The following is a 22,445-nucleotide window of genomic DNA, read 5'->3' on the forward strand; positions in this document are numbered from 1 at the left end:
AGGGATGGGCAACTTGGACACTGGCTACCCAGAATGAGGGGGCTACAGAGGCAAGAAGTGACTGGCTTGCAAGCTTTCAAGAGGGAGCTTAGATCCAGAAGGCATGGAGCAAAGTAGAATTTCCACTGAGTAGTATCTAATCTGTAGAGGTGGGCTGATGAAAGGAGATGCGGATAGGTTTCTTGTGATACATTAGTGAATAATTGTTATCAGGACTGATTGTGAGGGTTGGCAATGTAAAGGTAGATATTTTGTAGCAAAAGGAGGGGAGTGATTAATTTTGCAGTCTAGGAGCGGAGGTCCCAGGGACCATCAAGGCAGAAGAGCGGAGAGTGGAACCCTACCCAGAGAAGCAGTGACGCCAAAGATGGAAGCAGAGATGATGACGTGGAGAGATGGAGCGGCTGTGGACTTTAGACCCAGAGAGGGAGAGGGGCTGTGTGCTGACCACCCGGGGGGCAGGCTTGCAGGGTGTACCCTTTGGTTGGTTGATGCTGCATGGAAGGGATTGTAACCATGACAAGGAAATGATATATGATAGGATGAATGTAAACCATCGCATAATTCACAATAAAACATTAAAAAAAAAAAAGAATAGATTTCTTTCCTGTATTCCTAAAGCTCTCTACATGCACTGCTGATTACAGTAACAGCATTTACCACACTATGTTGTTCTAAGTTTGTCTCTACCAGTATTCTGATCAGCTTCTGTGTCTCTACAAATGCAATATTTTCCCACTGTACAGGTCACTGCATAGACCATGAATGTTGTTGTTAAGTGCCATTGAGTCAGTTCCGACCCATAGCAACCCTGTATAGGGTTTCTGAGGAACAGCTGGTGAGCTTGAACTGCCGACTTTGCTGTTCAAACAGACCTTATAGTCCAGTGCATTAACCCACACCAGGACTCCATAGACCATGGTTGTTGTTGTTAAGCGCGAAAAGTCAACTCTGACTCATAGCAACCCTGTATAGTGTTTCCTGGGAGTGGCTGGTGAGCTTGAACTGCTGACCTTGCAGTCCAGTGCATTAACACACAGCACCACAATAGGACTCATAAATGAAAGAAAAGTAAAATCTTAGTCTGTATTTTATTAGACTAAAATATGTATGTTGTTGTTGTTGTTAAGTGCCATCGAGTCGGTTCCGACCCATAGCGACCCTGTACAGGGTTTCCGAGGGTGTAAATCTTTACGGGAGTAGAAAGCCTCATCTTTCTCCCGCGGAGCGGCTGGTAGTTTCGAACCGCTGACCTTAAGGTTCGCAGCCCGATTCGTAACCACAAAGCTATTAACTGAATTGTGCCTTCTCTCCTGTCAAATATATATTGAAATCCTGGCCTCTATACCTACGGATAAGGAGCTCTGGTAGTATAGTGGTTACGAGTTGGCCTGCTAACCTCAAGATCAGCAGTTTGAAACTTCCAGTTGTTCTATAGGAGAAAGACTAGACTTTCTGCTCCCGTAAATATTTTCAGCCTCAGAAATACATGGTCGCTATGAGTGTGAACCATGCCACATAACCACCACCACCACCATACCTATAGATGCAATGTAACCTAATGTAATGTAATCAGTTTCCATATGCTATTTAATGTAGTTCAATCAGTTAGTTGAAGTCATACTACTGTAGAATCACACTAAACCTAGTAACTTCTGAGTTATATAAAGAACAGCATGAGACAGAAATGAGAGCAGACATACTGGGGAATACAGATGCCATGTATGGTTGCCAAGAACCAGTGAATGAGTGGGACCACCGACTGGAAAAAGATTCTTGGTGGTGCAATGGTTAAGCACTCAGTTGCTAACTGTGAGGTCACTGGTTCAAGCTACTAGCTTCTTAATGGGAATAAAGGCCCAGTGATCTGCTCTCAAAGCTTACAGCCTAGGAAACTCTATGAGCAGTTCTATTTTTTCATATAGGGTTGCGATGAATCAGAATTTATTCCACAGCACAGCACAGCAACAACTGGCAAGGAGGATTGGATTTACAGGGTCCAGAACTCTACGAAAATAAATTTCTGTTTTTTAAAGCTACCCACCTGTGCTGTTTGTATTACAGTGGCAATTGGTAACTAAGACATAAAAATATATATGTATTCATATAGATATTCATGCAGGTATGTATTGAGTTTTGATTAAATTGATGCCATTGACAATCAGAAACTTGCAAAATTTTGCATCTGCCAAAGAACAGCATATGTGAAATTGCTGTATCCAGACAGAGACGTAAAACGTTAATATGATGTTTTAAAATATATTCCACCAGCTTCAAAACAGAGATCTAAAATGTAAGTGGGTGGCAGAAATAGGGAAACCAACTGCCACGAAGCTAATTTTCAAGAGAGCAAAAATGTATGTGAAATCATATTCTAAGTAATAGAGGAATCTGCAGCATATTCTCTGCAACCAATGAAACTATTTTTCATATAGAAGACTTGACTGTAACTTTAATAGGCATATAAAATATTTCCTCTTGTACTCAAATATAGCCACAGCCACCCTGAAAATCATAAGAAAACTTTTTTAAGATGAATAATTTTTAAATGGAGCAAAATAGAATTCCTATAAACAGTAGAAAACATGACTGCTTTATTTTTTTGCATTCTAAAACAATGCCATTCAGACTTTTTTGGACTTTTTTGGGGGTATATTACAAATTGAGACATTTAACACATCTAACAATTTTTTACATGATTAAAAAGAATCCTCAGTTCTTTTGACATTTAAATTATATTTTTTGCTGCTTATGTAATGATGTGTCATTCTTTGCATTTAATTTGTAGTTGTGAAAATTGCATGGAGTCCCATTGTTTCTTGGCTTTCTATTTCTAAAGCAGAGACTTTGATGACATTTTCTCAGTTCCTGGTTGTCTCTGAGGTAGTGTCTTCAGGTGTATGACCTTCCTGGGTTTGCAAGACTGTCTTTGCATTGAATGTGAATGGCAGTTGGGGTAAGTTGTGTGTTAACAAACTGTGTGCTCTCCATCTTTTGCACAGATTTTATCTGGGAGAAGACAGTTTAAAATGAACTTCAAGAGCACCATCAAGAGGAAAAAGAAGTACCTTTTCCATCTTGTGTGTATCTGTATATCTATTTTCCCAAGACAGAGGCTGGCTACGTTTGATTTGCTTTAAAGCTGTCTCAGTAACTACCATAGTGCTTCATGTCAAACTTAACAGATATCACTGTCATTTTCACCATCACAAAAGCTACTGTTCACTGACAGCAGTCACATACAGGTCAGGAATGATCCAATGCCTAGTATATCTACAATAGGATATCTGAAGAAACAAAATTTTATTTTTCAAATTGTGTTTCCCTCTTTTCCAGCTACAGCTATGATAGCAGATATTGGACTCTGGAGCAGCTATGTATTCTTAAATAAAGAATTACTCCATTCATTGTTCTACATAACTCTCCACTGTCCCCAGAAAGAGGGTGCAGTAGGCAGAAGGACCTCCAAAGGTGAACATGCCCTAATTAGTTCTAGCCTTTAAAATATGCTGTTGATTTTGTTCCTTCCTTCCCATGAAGCTATAAAGATTTCCACAAGAGAAACAATCTACTTTAAACATCTGCCCTTCCTGTGACTATTTTACATTAAATTACAAAAGGGAATTTGTAGAAGTAATTAAGGCTACAGAATCTAAGTGAGAAAGAAGAGCTTAGATTATCCAGGTCACTGTATTTAAGTGCTGTCTGCTGTCGTGTCCCTTTCGATTCATCGCGACCCTGTATAGGGTTTCTTAGGAGCAACTGGTGAATTTGAACCGCTGAGGTTGTGGTCCAAACTGACTTTGAAGTCCAGTTAAGCCTACAGCACCACATGAGGCTTATCTAGGTGGATCCAACCTAATCACATGAACCCTTAAACAGCATTCTCCTACAGAAGGCAGATGAGAGATGCAGCTGCAGAAACATCAATTCTATCTACAAAGTCCCCTTTATTGACTTGCAATATAAGGACATGCCTTTGCTGGTTTAATGAAAATAAATGACAAAGACCTTGATTCATTGCATTCAGCAGATAGCCCTATTCCCTACAGCAGTGAGAAAACTAAACCATCTGATGTAATCTTCTATAAACTTATCCAAAGACAAGCTTTTCCCTCTTCCTTGTTCAGAGGCCCAGGCATTCCTTATCTTAATCAGTCAGTTCTAGTATTTAAAATGTGCTCTTCATTCCCTTCCTTGCTTCCCATGAAGCCATAAAGATTCCCACAAGAGAAACGATCTCCTTTAAACATCTGCCAGTAGTCATCCTCTATCTTTCCTGTATCTTACATTCATCCCTTACTAATACTGCTTACTTTCCCTCACCCTGTGACATTCCTGTTTCTTCCAATGTACACACCTTACCTTGACCTGTTGTTCCCTCTTTCTAATAGCTAGCATCTGTCCTCTTTCATCAAAAGTTCTTAAATGCCCTCATTATCTCTCATATTTTAACTAGATTTCCTAGGTGAGATGATGATTGACCTATTAATTGCTAAATCTAACTTTTTTTTTTTAACCTAGGCCTCATCTAATTTTCACTTCCTGACAGCATCTGATATATTGATTATGTCCTACTTCATGTAACTTCCTATTCTGTAATTTCTGTAACATTGTACTCTTCTGCTTTTCCTTTGACCAATATGTCCACTGATTCTCTCTCTCTCTCTCTTTCTGCCTCTGCTCACCTTACAAATGATGGTTTTCCTCAGCAGTCTATCCACTTATCTTCCCTAACGAGCATGTTCTCATCATTTTAGCTCTCACCTCTAAGCAAATGATTCACACATCTCTGAAATCAGCTGTAAAAGTGGAGCTCATTCTACCTTTGTTTTGACTGAGGATCTAAAGCAACAAATGTCAATGAGTCCATATTCCAGGATGAAATGCTAGAACACCTGAGCTGAGATTGACGATATCACATAGTGGAGCTACAGGAGTACGGTGGTATGTAGTAAGTGATCATACAAAAGAGATGCCTTGCTGACATTAAGGAGCTACAGTCAGCCCATTTCAGTAGGTAGTTCCCCAAGGAACTCATGGAAGTACCCACCCAAACGCATCATCTTGAAATATCTGACATAGCCAGATTACATTCACTTTCTGTAGAGTGAGACCTTTCTTGCTCCTTACTTATCCTCCTTTAACCCATCTCTTGCTGGCCCAAAGTATGAAAGGGCAGAATATTTCGATTACAAAGCCAATTAGAAGTTTCAAATGCTCCATGGGGTTGGATATCTGAATAACTAAAATGAGGTGACTTAGGAAGCTTAAACTGAGCAAAACAGTCAGAAGACTACTATGATTTTATTCTTTCACATTGCAATTGTTGTTGTTGTGCCTTGGCGTTGGTTCCAATCCATAGCAACCTCAAACATAACAAAACAAAACACTGTTTGGGCTTGTTTCATCTTCACAATTGTTGCAGTGTTTGAGCCTATTGTTGTAACCATTGTGAAAACCCCTCAGTGAAGGTCTTCCTCCTTTTTGCTGACTCTTTGCCAAGCATGTTATCTTTCTCCAGGGACTGGTCCCTCCTGATAACATATCTAAGGTATATTAGATAAAGTCTAGCCACCCTCATTTCTAAAGAATATTCTGGCTGTACAAATTGGGCTGTGAACCGCAAGGGCAGCAGTCGAAACTACCATCTGTACCGTGGGCAAAAGATGAGGCTTTCTGCTCCCGTAAAAATTTACAGCCTCAAAAACCCTGTACAGGGTCACTATGAGTCAGAACCAAATCCACGGTACACAGCCACCTCTTTTAAGATAGATTTGTGAGTTGAAAATCCATGGTATATTCAATATTCTTCACCAACACATAATTGGAAGGCAACAAATTTTCTTCAGTCATCCTTATTCATTGTCCAGCTTTTGCATATAAAAAGCATGAGGCAATTGAAAATACCAGGGGTTGGATCAAGTGTACCTTAGACTTCAAAGTGACATTGCTGCTTTTTAACACTTCAAAGGGATCTTTTACAACAACTTTACCCAATGCAGTGTGGTGTTTGATTTCTTGAGTGCTGCTTCCATGGGTGTTGATGGTGAATCCAAGTAAAATAAACTCCTTGACAACTTTAATATATTCTCTCTTTATTATGATGTTGCTTAAAGTCTAGCTATGAGGATTTGTGCTTTCCTTATGTTGAATTTTAGTCCATAATGAAGGCTGTAATGTTTTATCTTTATTAATAAGTGCTTCATGACTTCCTTGCTGTCAGAAAGCAAGGTGTGTGATCCATATATTGCAGGTTGTTAACAAACCCTCTTCAAATTCAAATGCTGTGTTTGACTTAATATAGTACAGCTTCTAGGGCTCAGCATATAGATTGAAGAACTGTGATGAAGCAATGCAACCCTGAGGCACACCTTTCCTGATTTTAAACCATGCAATATCCTTTTATTCTGTTCAAACGACTACCTATTTGTCTATGTCTAGGACAATTACATGTTTAGAAATTCCCATTCTTTGCAAAGTTACCCAGAATTTATTCTGATCCACAAAGTCAAATGCCTTTGTGTAGTCAATAAAACATAGGCAAATATATTTCTCATATACTCTGCTTTCAGCCAACATCTATTTGGCATTAGAAAAGATGTCCCTCACCCCACATCCTCTTCTGAATCAAGGTTGAATTCTGGTAGTTCCCCGTCAACGTTCGGCTACAACTGTTTTTTGAATTATCTTCAGCAAAATTTTATTTGTATGTGATGACAATGATGTTGCTGTTAAGTGCCCTCAAGTTGGTTCTGACCCATAGTGACCCTGCGAAGGGATTCCAAGGAGCAGCTGGTGAGTTTGAACCGCTGACCTTGAACCACTATGCTACCAGAGCACCTTAAGGCCTAGTTTTTCTTCAGTGACTTCAGTGAGCTTGGACTTCTTTCAGCACTATTGGTTCTTGACTACATGCTATCCTCTGAAAAGATTGAACAAGGACTAATTTTTTCAGCTCCAAATTGAACCTATGTATATGCAAGGGGCTCTGGTAGCGTAGTGGTTATGAATTGGGCTGCAAACCGCAAGGTCAATAGTTTGAAACTACCAGCTTTTCTGCTGGAGAAAGATGAGGCTTTCTGCTCCTATAAAGGTTTACATTACAGCCTCGAAAACCCTGTACAGGGTCACTATGAGTCGGAACCAACTCCACGGCACATAACAACAACATATGCAAGTGGTGGTGTTTTATACAGTTGGCCTCTGGCCTTGTTGTTTGATGATACTGAGCTTCTCCATTATGTCTTTCCACAGAAGTAGTCAGTTTGATTGCTATATGTTGCATCATGTCTTTGCACAGATGTAGTGGATTTGATTCCTTTGGTTGGTTGATGATGCATGGAGGGGACTGGAACCATGGCAATGAAATGATATACGATGGAATGAATGTAAAACTAAAGTTCTCTTATGTAAACTATCATATAATTCACAATAAAACATTTTAAAAAATAATGAATACCTCTATATCACTGGCCTGGATTCTTCTCTGAGCTTCACATTCATAATCCTAATATCCAAATATGTTTCTCTCTACCTATATGCCTCACATATTCCTGAGATAATACATTTCAAACTAAACTCAATCTCACTTAAAGTTGTTCCAATCAATCACAGAAGAAATATAGCCAGAAAGTTCCTTAGATGCAAGAATGGAGGCTCACTTTCTATTGGTCCATCATCAGTAAAAATCAACTGCTATAAAACAGCTTTAAGGAGCTCTGGTAGCGTAGTGGTTACGAGTCGGGCTGTTAACCTTAAGGTCAGCAGTTTGAACCTACCAGCTGTTCTGTGGGAGAAAGATGAGACATTCTGCTCCCGTAAAGATTTACAGCCCTGACAACGCTATACAGGGTTGCTATGAGTTGGAATCAACTCCACAGCACATAACCACCACCACCACCATAAAAGAGCTTCAGGGTTGGTAAAGTGGAAGGCTGTAGGTGAGAGTGACTTTTAATGAGATGAATTGACGAGGTGGTCTAGAAAATAGACTTAAGTGTATCATTGATTGTAAAGAACTATACAATGTTCTGTTCTGTTATAGATCATGTCACTATGAATTGGCAATAAACAAAAACAATAAATGTTTTCCTACCTATATATACTTTCTCAATCACTGGCATCAAGTGTTTCTTACTGTCAAACTTATCTTGATTTTATTTTAGATTTTATATTTATTTAAGAGTTTGCACTCTGTTTTTAATGCCATTGCTTTACTTCTGGGCTTCATTAATGCTCCTCTGAACTACTAGAATAATTTGTCTTCTTGACAAAATATTTTAAATCTACTATTGACAAATTGACAATAAATTAAATTTATTGGCACAATATATGTAAGATAAAAATCTGATTGTGTAAAACCTTTCTTTCTATAGTTTCTCATAGTCTAAAAAACTATATATGACAGCCTTATCTGGCTTTTAACCACCTCTCCATTTTCATCTCTAAGGACATATTACTCCAAATTATATGCCCCAGATATACTGATATGTCTGTGGATTTATCAATAAGTCCCACTGACATGTGTTGACATTTGGATGTCTGTTGTTTCACTTTCATTGATCAGTCTGTGATATGCATTGGGATGTCTTTCTCCCCTTTGCTCCTCCTGCCACCAAACAAACTCTTTTTGACCTTTGAAGACTCAGTTCAGGTATCAGCTCCTTCAGGAAGTCAATTTTATACTACTGTTTTAGATATGACCACGTAGTTACCTCTCTTATGCATGGTTTGACCCAGTTGTATCTCTACAGATATTACTACATACTGTGTCTTTATATTAATTTACCTGTCTAATTCACTAGGTTGTACCTGAGGGAAATAAATGACTGAATTGTATTCATTTATGAAGCTCCAAAGATTAGACCAAAACAAATTATTTGACACATGTTGTTAAGTTGTACTCAAGTTCCATTGAGTCTGTTCTGACTCATGGTTACCTTGTATGAGTAGGTTTCTGACGAGCAACTGGTGGGTTTGAAGGTTAGCAGAACTTCTGGTTCTCAGTCTAGTGCTAACTTTACAGTACCACACCAGGAGTCAATTTGAAACATAGCAGATAACTAACAGTTTTTGAAAGAAAGATTGCATAAATTTTAATATTTTGCAAACCTCCTTTCATCTATTATTTGATTTGACTCACAGAAGAAAGTTATTAAGTAGAATTAAGGGCAACATGGGATTTGAATATACATCTTCCAACACTCTTTAGTTTCAGAATTTAACTGTTCTGTGAAATAAGACACAGAGGGGATGATAGCATTGACAAGAAGTCTTCTCTAGTCCTGAAACTCCAAATGGAGAAGAATCAAGATAAAGTAAAAATAAAAGAGAGGGCTGAAGAGCTTTGACTAGAAAGAAGAGGTAGAAAGTCACAGTGCCTTTGAAAGTATGTTCTTCCATGTACCACTTAGTGCCTCCTGTTATTTAAGTAGAAAGGTTTTTAAGCTACCACATGATTACACCGGCTTATCCAAAGCAACTTCCCAATGTCAACTTGTAACTATACCTAAGATACAGTTGTTTCTCCGGTTGAATCAGAGTATGTTTTCCCTAGGAAGCCAGCATGGTTTTGGCTTGACAGGAACACTGTTCATTTGGGGTGATTTTTCTCATGTTTTTAAAGTTTTTATTGTGAATTGAGTGATAGTTTACATGGGAGAACATCAGTTTTACATTCATCGTTTCATTGCAGTGTTTACAATTTCCTCCGTGCATCATCATTCAACAACATTTGCTTCTATTCACTGTTTTTGTTTGTTTGTTTTTTGGGGGGAGGAATGTACACAAAAAACCTCAGGAATACATAACAATTTAAGCAGTCAAAGTGCACATTTTGTAAGACTGCCAGCATTCAGTCTTTCTCATTCCACGAATCTAGAGTCCTCATCTGCTCTCTCTTTCTCTGTGTCCTCATCTCTGCCTCCATTTCTGGTGTTGCTGCTTTTCTGAATAAGGTCCCACATCATGCTCTTCTCTCTTGATGATCCTAGGGTCCTCTGTTCCTACTCCCTGCATCTTGTTGCAAAAATTCTACCTTTAGAGTTGTAACAGTCACAATTAGTCATGGTACAATTTAATTACTCACTATTGAACCATAAGAATCTTATCCCCATGTTTTTTCAACAGACCCATCTGGACAAGAGGAAAACTATTCAGTGGGGACTCTACCTTCCCCCACCCACTCTTAAGCTAAATTCCCTCTTGAAAATTTATAAGCCAATCACTTTGTGCCTTTATCACCCCCTCACTTTAGGTAGTCAATGTCTATCAACCCTGTATACAGAGGGGGTAGGATTAATGCTTGATATGAAGACTCCTTCACTCTCAGTGGGTATTTTGAGCTACTACATCGATAAGTATACATCAAGTTCATTAAATTGTAGCAATTTATACTTGTTTCCATTAACAAAAATTGTTGTTTTATCTTCTTCTAGTCGAGTTATAATCATCAAGCCATTGAGGCTGGGTCAAATGGGTAATATCTGCAAGTTTGGGCTTGCTTGTGTGATTCCCCTCACTTCATATCAGCTGGAGGCTTCACTCTTAAGTTTTAGCCCTCCATGGTTATGTCCTTGTCCATGGGCTCAGGAGTCCCCAGGTCTCATCACACTTCAGACCAACCAGCCCTTCCTCTTCTCTCTCACATCTCCAGGTCAATGGGAGTCTAAGGAACATAGTCTAACTCAGCCCAGTTATTCATGACTGTCTTTCCTCCTCTTCTACTCATCAGTATACCAACGTGGTCACAAGCAAAGCTTACATGCCTGCTCATGTGTTCCTTTGAGTTTCAGTCTTGGGTGGGTGGGGGGGGGGGCGGTTTGCATTGAAGGGACTTGACTGCTTGCTGTGAGGGTGCCCTGACGAACAACTTGCTTGTTCTTGTAATAGCCAATCATACTGCTATTTTTGTTTTGGGTTTCTCCTGCTGATCTTTCTTTGAAAATATATCTTCTGTTGCTCTAGCTGTTCCAGGCTGGTCTGCTTGTCCTTTCTAGTGGTAATGTCCCACCTCAGAAGGTTCTGGATGGGGCTCAGGAGTCCACCTAAGCTCCTACACACTACAAAGGTTCCTCAAGAAGCCTATTACACTGAGCAAGATCTAGAACCACTTTTAGGTATTCTAACCAGTTAGAGGCTGCAGACAGGCTTAAAAGCTTCTTCTTTTGCTTTCAATATAACCATCTGGTTCTTTATTTCATCTTAGAAAAGTTTCACTCTTCAATGGCAACATTAAAAGTATTTTTTCCAGTTCTGTTTATATGATATTTGAGATAAAAACCTATGCTTCTCTCGCCTGGCCTTTTTTATTCTCTCTTTCTCACTGAAGCAGTTGGTAGGTTCTGAACTCATTGCCACAAGGGAGGAATGTGGAAACACAAATCTTTTAGGATGGTAGATAAGGGAACATAGACAGAATGAGAGTCAATCCTACTTTTTAAAAATCCCTTCGATTTGGGGTTCTGAGATCAAATAGAAGCTGGGCTGTGCTTCCCAATAGTATCATAAAGAAGTTAATAGAATGCTGCGAAGGAGATGTCTTCATGAAGTACACCTAAGCAGATAGGATCAGAGCCTTGTTTTAAGAGTTTTGTGCCTCAACAAGGCAAGGAAGCAATAGAAGCCTATTAGAGCTAATGAAGCTCTGAGGAGAGGAAAAACAGGTTTTTCAAGGTCAAACCAGTCTGTAGATTCAATGGTCAAAAACAAAGTTGACCTATTGTTGGGGTTTAAATTGTGTTCCCCACAAAAGATATATTATAATCCTAATCTTCAATACCAGTGAATGTGGCATTCCTTGAAAATAGTGTCTTTGAGGATGTAATCTAGACAAGATGAGGTTATACTGGTTAAGAGAGAATTTTAAATCTAATCCCTAGTGACCTTATATATAACAAAAAGTCACAGAGATAGAAAGAAAACACATAAATAGCCAGTGAGCATTAGAAATTAGGAGTGAGGTATGGAATAGGTCCTCCCTCAGAGACTTCAAAATGAACAAACTGATTGGTTTTAGACTTCTAGTTTACCTATATGGTAAGGAAAAATAGTTTCCATTCTTGGAAGTCACCAACTTGTGGTAATTTGTATTGACAGCCCTCAGAAATGAAAATAACTATGCTCATGTTTTGTAGTTGTTGTTGTGAGGTGCCATCAAGTCTGTGCTGACTCATACCGACCCTAGGCACAACAGAATGAAACACTGCTCAGTCCTGGGTTAACTTCACAATTGTTGCCATGCTTAAGCCCACTGATGGCTGCCAGTTTGCCAATCCATCTCGCTGGGGATCTTCCTCTCATTCTCTGACCCTCCACCTTACCAAACATGATATCCTTCTAAAGCAACTGCTCCCTCCTGACAATATGTCCGAAGCATGAGAGACAAAGTTTGGCCATCCTGGCCTCCAAGGAGCACTCTGGCTGCACTTCTTCCAACATAGATCTGTTGGTTCTTTTGGCAGCCCATGGTACTTTCAATATTCTCCATCAACACCATAACTCAAAGGCACCAATTATTCTATGGTCTTATTCACTGTCCTGCTTTTTGCATGCATATGAGGTTATTGAAAATACCATGGCTTGGGTCAGGTGCACATTAATCTTCATGCTGACATCTTTGCTCTTCAACATTTTAAAAAGGTCTTGTACAGCAGATTTGCCTAATGCAATATGTTGTTTGATTTCCTGACTGCTGCTTTCATGAGTGCTGATGGTTGAATCAAGAAAAATGAAATCCTTAACAATTTCAATCTTTTCTCCACTGACAAGAGTGTTGTTTATTGATCCAGTGGTGAGGATTTTTGGTTTCTTTACATTCAGATGTAATCCATACTGAAGGCTATTGTCTTTGATCTTCATCAGTAAGTCGTTTAAGTCCTCTTCCCTTTCAGCAAGCAAGGTTGTATCACCTGCATATTGCAGGTTGTTAGTGAGTCTACCTACAATCCTGATGCCACATTTTTCTTCATATACCCCAGCTTCTTGGATTATTTGCTCAGCAAACAGATTGAAAAGGTATGGCTAAAGAATACAACCCTGTTGCACACCTTTCCTAACTTTAAACCATTCAGTGTTCCCATGTTCTGTTCGAATAACTGCCTTTTGATCTATGTAAAGGTTTCTCGTGAGCACAATTATGTGTTCTGGAATACTCATACTTTGCAATGTTGTCCATAACTTGTCATGATCCACACAATCGAAAGCCTTTGCATAGTCAATAAAGCACAGATAAATATCTATCTGGTATTCTCTGCTTGCAACCAAGATCCATCTGATGTCAGCAATGATATCCCTCATTCCAAGTACTCTTCTGAATCTGGCTTGAACCTCTGGAAGTTCTCTGTCAATGTATGTTTGCAGCATTTCTGTATTACCTTTAGTAAAACTTTAGTCACATGGGATATCAAAGATATTGTCCGATGATTTCCATATTCTGTTGGTTCACCTCTGTTTGGAATGGGCTCAAATATGGATCGCTTCCAATCAATTGGCCAGATAGTTGTCTTCCAAATTTCTTGGCTTAGATGAGTGAGTGCCTCCTGTGCTGCCTCACTTTGCTGAAAAATTTCAATTTCTATTCCATCAATTCCTGGTGCCTTATTCTTTGCCAATTCCTTTAATGCACCTTGGACTTCTTCCTTCAGGATCATTGGCTCTTGATATGCTACCTCTTGAAATGGTTGAACATTAACCATTTTCTTTTGGCAAAGTGACTCTGTGTATTCCTTCCATCTTCTCTTGATGTTTTCTGCATCATTCAATAATTTGCCCAGAGAATCTTTCAAAAACGAGTGCCAAGGCTTGAATTTTTTCTACCGTCCCTCAGCTTGAGAAATGCTATACGTGTTCTTCCATACTGGTTTTCTGCTTCCTGCTCTTTTCACTTTTCTTTATAATATTTAACTTTGTCTTGAGCTGACCTTTGAAATTTTCTGTTCAGCTCTTGTACCTCCTCATTTCTTCCATTTGCTTTAGTATCTCTACGCTGGAAAGCAAGTTTCAGAATCTCTTCTGACATCCATTTTGACCTTTTGCTTCTTTCTTGTCTTCTTAATGACTTTTTGCTTTCTTCCTGTATGATGTTCTTGATGTCATCCCACAACTCTTTTGGGCTTCGGTCTTTAGTGTCTAATGTAGAAAATCTTTTCTTGAGATGGTCTCAAAATTCAGGTGGAAATAAGTTTAAAGCTATGTTTTGGTTCTTGTTTTCACTTTTTTTAGCAATTAATGGTCTGTTCCACAGTCTGCCCCTGACCCTGTTTTGGCTGATGATTTGGAGCATTTCTACCAACTCTTTCCACAGATTTAGTCAATTTGATTTCTGTGCATTCCATCTGGAGAGGTCCATGTGTATAGTCATCTCTTATTCTGTTTAAAAAAGGTATTTGAAATGAACAAATAATTGGTTTTGCAGAATTCTATCATTAGATTCCCAGCATCATTTCTATCACTAAGGCAATCCATATTTCCCAACTACTGATCCTTCCTCTTGGTTTCCAACCTTTGCATTCCAATCACTGGTAATGATCAATACATCTTGATTGCATGTTTTATCAATTTCAGATTGAAGAAATTGGTGGAATTCTTCTATTTCATCCTCACTAGCTTAGTGGTTGGTGTGTAAATTAGAATAATGGTGGTATTAACTGGTCTTCCCTGTAGGCGCGTGGATATTATCCTATCACAGACAATGTTGTACCTCATGACAGATCTTGATATGTTCTTTTGATGATGAATGTGCCACTATTTCCATTCAATTTGTCACTTCCGGCATACTAAATCATGTGATTGTCAGATAGAAATGGCCAATACCAGTCCATTTCTGCTCCCTAACGCCTAGGATATGTTTTGTTATAAGACCAAGAATAGTGACATATTTTTGAAGGGAGAGAACTCCAGGAAGAGCTGATTTCATGTTTCCCATCAGGTGTGCATAATGGGGAGTCTTGGTGTGTCATGTAGTGTAACTGCTAACTGAAATGTTGGTGGTTCAAACTCACCAGCCACTCCTCAGAAACATCATATAAAGTCACTATGATTCAGAACCCACTCTATGACACTTATGACAACAATTGCCTAACAGAACTCTGAGGCACTGTAGGATCAGCACTGGTCTGCAATTCACATGGTCCATGGTTCAAACCCACCAGTTGCTCCTCCGAAACCATATACAGGCTCGCTATGATTTGTAATAGAATTGATGGTACTTAACTAACAAAACTAAAGGAGCTCTGGTAGTGGTTACGAACCGGCCTGCGAACTGCAAGGTCAGCAGTTCGAAACTATCAACTGTTCCACGGGAGAGAGATGAGGCTTTCTGCTCCCGTAAAGATTTACAGCCTTGGAAACCCTGTACAGGGTCGCTATGAGTCAGAACCAACTCCACAGCACATAACAACAACAACTAACAATAGCAACACAGAAAGACATTATTATTTGTTGCATTCTCAAGTTGGTGAACTCACATTCATAAATTTCAAAATTTCAAATGCAATAATGCAAACTATTATGATTATGAGAAGTGAGGTGAAAAATGAACCTCTGACAGAAGCTGGTAAGAAAATGGTGAGCTGACGATGGTATTGCTTCAGCTATCTTCTTGATAGTGATACTCAGAACTGGCTCTGTTGTTGTTAAGTGCCATTGAGTAGGTTCTAACTCATATCGACTCTGTAAAGGTTTACCGAGGAATGACTGGTGAATTTGAACAGCCAACCTTGAGGTTCAAATGACCTTGCAGTCTGGTGCTTATCCTACAGTGCCACACACCAGGACTCCAGAACTGTGTATGTTGTTGTTGTTAAGTGCCATCAAGTCAATTTAGACTCACAGCGACCCTGTATAGAGTTTCCAAGGAGCGGCTGGTGAGTTTGAACTGTTCAAACAGACTTTGCGGTCCAGTGCTTTCTAGAGTGTGTTAAACTGGGGAGATGACCTGAACCTTTTAATTTTATATAGCACTGTATTGTAAGAAAAATGTGGATAGCATCATACAGAGACTTAATCACGTACTGAAGGAATACAGAGGCTTGCTCCCTAATTCTGTATCTGAAACGTTACCTCCAGGTTTCCTCTTAATCTCATGTTCTTCTTCACTTTAAGCAAAATCATCAGAAGGCATTTTTGGGACTCTCTGCCCTTGATGCATGTCCTCTAGCCAAGAAGCCATGGATTAATCAACCTTACATCTATCTGCCATCTCAGAGGAACAAATTTTTCAAACTTAACATCTGTCATGACATGCCATGCTGCCTTAGAGCTGTGCCTTCAGGCTGAACTGGCAGCCATGTCTTCCTCCTTGTCCCTCTGCCCCCACTAGACTAATGTTTATGTAATTAAGGGGGCAAGAAGTAATTTTCTGAATGTTAGATGTGTGGTTGTTGTTGTTTACAACTGAGATGATTCCAAATGACAGTGATATTATAGGACTGAAAACCCATTTCAATTCTCCTTTCTAACTGGATCCATGGAATCCAAATGTCTGGGTCCATGGAGTTGGGATGACCCACCTGACCCATAGGTGTCCTTTCTTAAGCCTTTAAGAAACTGATTTTTCCTGGAGTCCTCTTCAGGTCAAACAATAGTAATCAGCTGAGTGGAGACTGTTGTGCCTTAGGCATTGGGGTCTTTAGAGAGTGATTTTGTGCAGACAGTTTCCAGTGGCAAAAACTACAGGGTTTGACTGGAAACTGTGTTTTAGGACACATGTTGTTGTTGTTGTTAAGTGCCGTGGAGTCGGTTCTGACCCATAGCGACCCTGTATAGGGTTTCCAAGGAGCAGCTGGTGAGCTTCAACCACCAACTTTGCAGTTCATATGATTTTTCAGTCTGGCGCATTAACCCACAGCGCTACACCAGGACTCATAAGGCATGTACTTAGTGCCTCTGTTTTTATCACTGAACCTGAAACCTTGCACATGTTCAGACTTTATAATATCCCGATAACCCCACATGAAATACATTTACAGATTTATAGTGACCATCAAGAGACCACTCTGCCCAAACCCTGCCCAATAACCTGCTTTCACGTGCCTCTCTTCAGAGAACCTTTTCTACCCAATTCAAGTCATATATATTCACAGTACATATATTTGGTTATATTTTTGGTCTTTCTCTATACATTTTGGTTTTCAAGAGACAGAGAATTAGCCCCATAGCTTCCAAGGGTGTAATCCTGGTGTATGTAGCACTGTAGGATAATAACTAGGTTGGTTTGAATTTCAAGGTCAGCGATTCAAACTCACCAGCTTGTCTTTGGAAACCCTATACAGGGTCCTTATGAGTTGGAACTGACTTTATGGCACCTAACAAGAACAACAATAACTACACATCTTTCTCTCGAAAAGTGGCTAATGAGTTCAAACAAGCAAACTTTCAGTTAGCAGCCAAATGTTAACTCTTGGAATGTGCCACATGGGCTTTAGGATACAAAAATTATAGACTTTGTGACCCTTAGCTACTTAATACAAGTAGCATAAATGTATAGTATATGTAAGTGGGTCTGCCTGGTCAGGATGACCAGCAGAACATAGGACTCTGGCCCCGCCCCCCCTTAGAAAAAAAAAAAAATTATTATGAATTTGGTGAAGGATTACAGAAGCGATCCATCAGTTTTACATTCCATATATCCTACATTTCATTTCATCTCAATGATGCAATCCTCTCAATATAGCATCACTTATCCCACTTTCTCCTTGTGGTTTTGTTTTCATTACTTCTTTCCTGACCCTCCTGAATTTTGTCCTTAGGTAAATGCTGTCCTTTTAATCTTTGTTGTTTTTGTTGTTAAGTACCTTGGAGTTTGATCTTTAGAGGTTAATTATTCCATGGTATGCATACCTCACTCATGTTGTAGTCCGCCCACATACTTATTTATTTATCACTTGGCTGAAAATCGAGTTATGGGGGTGAATTCACTTTCAGAACTGAAGGGTGACCAAGGGCTTCTAGAAGTCTCTATCTGATCAGTCTCAGGGTTCCACCAGTTTCTATCTGACCAGAAAGTCTGGTCTTTATTATGGTTTTGTAGGACCGACCACCTTTTTTAAGTTTCACCTATGACACAATTTATCAATTCAGTTTTGGAGTACACTAAGAGAGTTGTAATTTCTACCCAACCAGACTTCTCAAAATAGGGAGACACTCAAAAATGGATCCACTTATTTGGTGTTTTTTTTTTTTTTTTCCTTTTCTTTTTTGCTATACGTGTGAAAAGCTACTTGCTATGTGAAAACTACTTTCGGGGGCTGCTAGTGTGTTCAGGCTCTGACCAGAAAGAAGGGTGTGATATTCACGGAGCAGCCACGTTAGTTATTAGTTCCCCTTTTCTAATAGGCTCCTGGCTATTGCATTAGAGATTAAATTCTAAAGCACTTGGTTTGTGGAAGGGCATGGTCTACAGCGGGAACTCCAACTCCATTTTGAGTCTTGACATAAATTAAGATGCCATTTGAGTTTGTTATATTACTTCTCCAATGCTTGTTGGCTATTAAAGTAGCAATGTGACTATGCTTAGACAATTCCAAAGCAAGTCCACAGAGACATAGTTTTCCGTCAGAAAGAGTGTGGTTGAAAGTAGATTAACTAGTATGTAGAAAGATACACAATGAACAAGGGAAGCTGCTTGGGTGTTTACTGTAGTCAACCAGATGTCTGCCATCTCACTTAAGTTAAAGGTTGGGGGTCTTGGTATTGTCTTGTAGCCACCTGTGGTTATGACTCAGGGTTGAATGATCATGAGTCACAGCCCAACTACCATGTAGCTAGGTGATGGAAGCCCCCAAACCCAACCTGTTTTTTAAACTGCAATTGTATGCATAAGTCATTTGTGGTCCTTTCCCTGCTTCTGCAGTCCTGCTTGTGACAGTGATGGATTGATCTGCCATTCATCATGATCTTGTGATGATCTTTGTTCTCTGTTGTATATATGAAAAACATGATGATGAGTCAACTCATTCCATGACCTCTGTACTGTATACATGCTGACTGTTACCCACATCCAAGATGTTGTGTTTTACTTTATTTTTGTCTTTGTCCTGTTTAAAGTTTTATGAAAGTTCTGTATAGAACATGTTTGAATCTGGGGTCTTTTCCCCTTATAACACTATTTAGAAATAGAGGACACTCTATGAGCACCACTCAAAATTGATTATGATTTCTTTCAATCTGAATAGTCCCAGTCCTGAAAAGCCAGTTATACACATTGGATGATCTCAGTCTTCTCAATGCCTTTTTCTTGAGTCATTGCTAAAGTACAGAAGATGAGTGTCAAATGCAAGCAAATACACATACTGCATCAATGTACTCTAGCAGCCTACCCTGACTCCTGAGTTTGCCTTGTGTGATCTGGCTACTAAAAAACACAAAGGTATAGGATTTCAAGGCATCAAGACAAAAAGAGGGAAACATAAGAAATAAATAATCGAGTTTTCACAAAAACTCCCTTCACTTATAATTCTCTTTGCAGCTAGAAGGCTAGAACACAAAATTATTTTCCTTTTTAAAAAAGGTCAGATTTTATTTCTAGGCCTTTCTGGCACCAACAAGAAAGAATGTCAGAAAACAAAATCCTGGGCCAATTTTGTTTGTGAATACACAGTCTCAAAAATTGTCTTTTTCTTTCTCTCTTTTTAATTTTTCATTATTGCAAATATATATATATCTCATAACTTTTATCAATTCGGTTTTCTACAGGTATAAAACTTATTGACAACAATTACAATAATAAATTGTGCAATCATGCCCCTAATCAATGTAGTATTTCCATGACTTTAAAGGTCGCCTTTCCCTTACCTTCTTACCCCTGATTATCATAAATAAACCTTGATCTCTATACATTTTCCATTTCTCGTCTTTTTATGTAAGTGATGTCATACAACATTTGATTCTTACTTTGGAGAGTTAGGGTGATGGTTTCATGGGACATCCAAGTTAACTGGCATAATAACATGTTTAGTGCTTCTGTTCTACATTGTAGTTTGCTGTGTAGTGCCTGGGGTCCTGCAAGCACCCATACAAGGCGCAGTAAGTCTTTAGTCAACTAAAGAAACAGAGGAAGAAGGATAGTTAGGAAAAAGAAGAAGTTATGTGTGGCTAATTGTCTCCATGAACAACTGTCTCTTTTGCCACGAGACTAGAACTGGATGACATGTGATTATCATTACTGAACATTTGGGCGAAAAATTCTATATGAAAAGCCTGATCAAAAGGGGGAAAATACAGAATGGAATTTCAAATTCTCATGGACTCCACATTTCCTGAAGCCATAAAAGTTAGATGAATCTCTGAATCTATTACCCTGAGATAGTCTTTAAATATTAAACCAAAATTATCCCCTGAAGTTTTCTTAAAACCAAACAAGAGTTTACCTTAACTAGTGAAAAATGTTTGCCTTGAGCACTGTGCTATTTTAAGAACTATCTTTATGGGATCAAATTGTTTACAGCAACCTGAAAGGTTATACAGGAATGTTAGGGTTTAGTGAGTTTTTGTTGATGGGGAGGAACAACTCAGGAAAGAAGGATGAAAATGATTGCACAGCTTGAAAATTGTAATCAAGGCCATTAATGGTTACATGTAGAAACTGTTGAATTAAGGTGTGTTTTGCTTTGCATATTCTCAATAACAATAAAACAATTTTTTTTAAAGTTTAAACCATCTTAAAGTTTATAAAATGGAAAAAAAAATGTATTAACAGAGTAAAGCCAGCATAATTTACACCACCATTCATTCAGTCCTACAGTCCACATTTGTCTCTGTCACAAATTTTAGAGCACCTAGCTGTGCCAAACACTGCATATGAGTCATCTAATCCTAAAAGCTGCCATGCAAGCTAAATTTTATTCATCCCATATTACAAGTAAGGAAACCTGGGCTCAGAGGACAACTTCTATTTAAAAAGAAATGCAGCTGGAGTTTGAACTTGGAGTTGTCTGACTGTAAAACTTTATGCTTTCTACACAGTACAGCCCGACTTTTTCACTGTCTCCTCCTCGTTGCTGCTGTTGTTGGTTGTTGTTGTTAGTTGCACCAACTCATGGGGACCTTATGAATAATGAAACGAAACATTGGAAGATCTTGTGTCATCTTCATGATCCTTGGTGTATTTGAGTCCACTGTGGTAAATGTTGTGTTATCCATCTAATTAACAATTTACTTCATTTTTGAGGACCCTCAAAAACAGACTCGGAAGTGACTGATGTCTCACTATTCAGGTGTCAGTTCACAGAAAGCCTGGTTTACACATTTGTCAATCTATTCATTGACTGTCTGTACACCCTGGTATAATATAAGATAATGTGAGCAGGGACTCTGTCTTTCCTTCACTGTCCTATCCCCATTGCTCTGAACAGTGTCTGATACATAATAGGTGCTCCATAAGTTTTCACTGATTTGGACTCACTTATTATTAATAGAAAAATTCAAAATGCTAAATCATTCTTTCAGTGGTTAGTGAACTATTCACATATGTTGTTGTTAAGTGGCGTTGAATCTGTTCAGATTCACAGCAACCCTGTATAGGGTTTCCAAACAGCAGCTGGTAGATTTGAACCATCGACCTTGTCATTTGCAGTTCAGTGCTGATCCTATAGTACCACACCAGAAATTCAATTCATATATAGTAATTATAATATTGAAGAATAATATTGACAGTACATCTGTCATTTTCAAGGCAACTTATAAGTATTTTTTAATGTAAATGCTAATTTTCTCTCACATGCATAACTATTGCAGTTTCAGAACCTGTTCTGTATGTCACAATAGGTGGTTTTAAAAATGATTTCCCATAAATATTTTATAATTTCATGCTTCATTAATTAGATTGTTCTATTTTTTGTTACATATTGAAAATTACAAGGTTAAAAAAGTATCTGTTAAGTGAAATTAGCTTATTGACAAGGTCCCAGTAAAATAAATAGAGTAAATATTCTCCTTCTAACTTTTGCCAGGTTTCATCTGCTCTGAGCTCCAGCTATCTATCTGTTACTGGTGACCCTTAAACAGATCCACCTGCCTGCAGATTGAGCGCTCTCCAACCCTCATGAACAATTCTAAGAGCTTCAAACTAACAGTCTGGGACTGAGAATTAAATTGATCAGATAGGAGCTTATTTCCAATCCTGTGACCTATTTCTAGCTGCTGGGTTTTTGCAATATGCATTAGATGATAAGAAAGCATCCCGGCTCCACAACATACTGGCTGTCAGAGTTTAAGTGAAATAATAAAATTCTCCTAACCTCCAATACGTCATTTGTGAAATGGGTCTCCAGGAACCAGACTCTGTGCAGGAGGTTTTTGACCAGAGCTTTTATGAAAAGCACCTATGAGAGACAAGGGAAACAGGACTAGGCAGGAGATATTAACCAACACTACAAAGGCTCGGAGCTGGGCTGGCCCTTCAGTGATGTCCTCAGTTGAGATGAGGTACTCAGCCTGCATATTCC

General features: G+C 38.9%; 1 protein-coding gene across 2 annotated transcripts in view; it reads right to left on the reverse strand.

The window, feature by feature from the left end:
- Nucleotides 1–22,445, reverse strand: part of PDE4B (phosphodiesterase 4B, cAMP-specific) — an 814,686-nt gene that overhangs the window by 445,767 nt on the left and 346,474 nt on the right. The gene's annotated exons all lie outside the window — the stretch shown is intronic.

This window comes from Chrysochloris asiatica, unplaced genomic scaffold, assembly GCF_000296735.1.
Source record: "Chrysochloris asiatica unplaced genomic scaffold, ChrAsi1.0 scaffold00048, whole genome shotgun sequence".
Taxonomy (NCBI): Eukaryota; Metazoa; Chordata; class Mammalia; order Afrosoricida; family Chrysochloridae; genus Chrysochloris; species Chrysochloris asiatica.